Source organism: Pongo abelii, chromosome 4 (genome assembly GCF_028885655.2).
Source record: "Pongo abelii isolate AG06213 chromosome 4, NHGRI_mPonAbe1-v2.0_pri, whole genome shotgun sequence".
NCBI classification, from domain to species: domain Eukaryota; kingdom Metazoa; phylum Chordata; class Mammalia; order Primates; family Hominidae; genus Pongo; species Pongo abelii.
This window is the reverse complement of record NC_071989.2, coordinates 135459822-135462189: the sequence shown is the minus strand read 5'-3', so window position 1 is coordinate 135462189 and position 2368 is coordinate 135459822. Positions and strand designations below refer to the sequence as shown.

The 2368-nt window shown below is 41.6% G+C and overlaps 1 pseudogene; it reads left to right on the top strand.

The window, feature by feature from the left end:
* Window positions 1-778: 778 nt before the first annotated feature.
* Window positions 779-2085, top strand: LOC100433138 (small ribosomal subunit protein uS5m-like; annotated as a pseudogene).
* The last annotated feature ends 283 nt before the right edge of the window (window positions 2086-2368 follow it).

The window sequence follows — 2368 nt, the reverse complement described above, 5'->3', positions numbered from 1 at the left end:
CAGAATTAATTCATTAACCTCTGTAGGCTAAGGTAACTTTTTATAAAGCTATTTCACTTCCAATGCTGTTTGCAAAAGACCCAAAGGCAAAGTGAATCCCTATGTTAATAAAAGAAATACTTAGCTAAAATAGTATATCCTTGAGACTACTTTTCTATAATTTATCTTCTTTTCATTTAAAGCAAAAGAGAAAATGGACGGATTTTTCTTTCATCCAGCCCAAAATGACAGAAACTTCTTTTCTGGTTACTTTTTACCAAATTGTAGTTGAGAGTTCATCTTAAAACCTTGAGTCTTATTGTTAGAGAGGAGAATGTCTTTAGGGAATAGGAAAAGTCTCCATCTGAATTAGTGTGAAACATGAGAACCTAAAAAGATAGACCCAAAAAAACTGTAATTTTTAAAAGTTTTTTGTTTTTGTAATTCTTATGACAATGTGAACCAGAAAGACCTTGAGGACATAAAATATTATTCCTCAAGGTTTTTTATTGGTAAAACGACCCACATTGTTTTCTATGCTAATGAATGAAATTTTATCCTTCAATCTATTGAACTAAAAAGAGTATTCCTATCAAGGATCTAAGGTCACAAAACCAAAGAGAAAGAAGTTTAGAGTTGTTTCTCCTTTCATATAAACTTATACTAAAAATATTTAAGATTAAAGATATAAATAAGTAGGCAAATATCAAAACTCCAAATGTTATTTTACTTTGCCACCACTACTCTAAAAGAGTAATAGGTTTAAAGCACAACCAGGAGGCGCTGCTCGGGCTCCAGCATGGTGACGGTGGTGTGCGCTGTGGGCCGCCTCCCTGCGCTGTGCAGCGGGACAGCGGGTCATTTATTGGGGAGGTAGCTTTGCCTAAACACCTTACCAACAGCTTCCATTTTGGCATGGGAGACTGCTCTCAGCAATGGCCCTTTGTCATCACTGGGAACCAGAGTCATCCATCCTTATGCCAGCTTGAGCCGTACGCTGCAGACACTATGCTGTATTCCTTCTCCCAGTCATCTGATGGGCCAGCAGTATAGACTGTACAGTTTCTTCACTAAATTGACTGTAGATGAGAGCTGTGGAAAGGTGCTTTAGCAGAGACTGGTGCTGGAGCAAGAAAAGGAAGAGGCAAAAGAACTAAAAAAAAGAAAGGAAAGGATCTGAACAGGGGTCAGATCATTGGTGAAGGGCATTACTCTTTTCTGTGGCCTGATCTGAATGTCCTTCTTATGAAAAATGGAGCAGTGCAAACCATTGCCCAAAGAAGCAAGGAAGAGCAGGAGAAGGTGGAGGCGGACGTGATCCAGCAGAGAGAAGAGTGGGACCTAAAGAGGAAGATGAAGGTTAAACGGGAGCAAGGAAGGAGTGGAAACTCATGGAGAGGCATCAGTCTTGGCCCCACTGACCCTGGTTCCAATGGAGAAACATATGAGGATTTTGATACCAGGATACTTGAGGTAAGAAATGTTTTCAATATGACAGCGGAAAGAGGGAAGAAAGAAATCGGTCCGTGTCCTGGTGGCTGTGGGGAACGGAAAAGGAGCTGCAGGTTTTGCTGTTGGGAAAACCACTGAACGGGTGGACGCTTTTAGGAAAGCAAAGAACAGAGCAGTTCACTATGTGCATTATGTAGAACGATATGAATATTGTATGAAGACCATACAATATTCCATGATATTTCATTAAGATTTAAAAGGACACATATCAAGATGAAGAAACAACCCAAAGGTTACGGCCTCCATTGCCACAGGGCCATCATCACCATCTGCAGTGTCATTCGCATCAAAGACATTTATGCCAAGGTCTCTGGGTCCGTCAATATGCCCAACCTCACCTGGGGCCTCTTCCATGGGCTCTCCAGACAGAAAACCCATCAACAGCTGGCTGTTAAGAAGGGCCTCCATGTAGTGGAAATCCAGGAGGAATGTGGCCCTCTGCCTATCCTGGTTACCTCCTCCCCGGGGGCCTTGAGTAAAGATCCGGAGACAAATGATGAGGTTCCAGACATCAGACTGGACTGAGAAGATGTGAAGACTGCGCAGGGAGAGAAACTCTCTCTGTGGTCTGGTTTAAAGAGAGCCGCCACCTAACCTCTCTGGCCTTGTGCAGCCAGTGCCTGTGCTGCCCTGCACCTAGGAGAGACTCAGCTCCTCACAGCTTGGGATGTTGCCTTGGTTTTTTGTTTTGTTTTGTTTTGAGGAAAGTTTCATCTTTAAATTGTTTAGAAATGAGTAATTATAGCTTTTGTTTATTGAGCACATGGTATATGCCAATGTGATAGGAACTTTACATACATATCTCAGTTCAAGACTACTTTAAATATTCATCCAAAGTAGCAAAAATAAATGAATTAGGGAGACAGGGCTAATAATC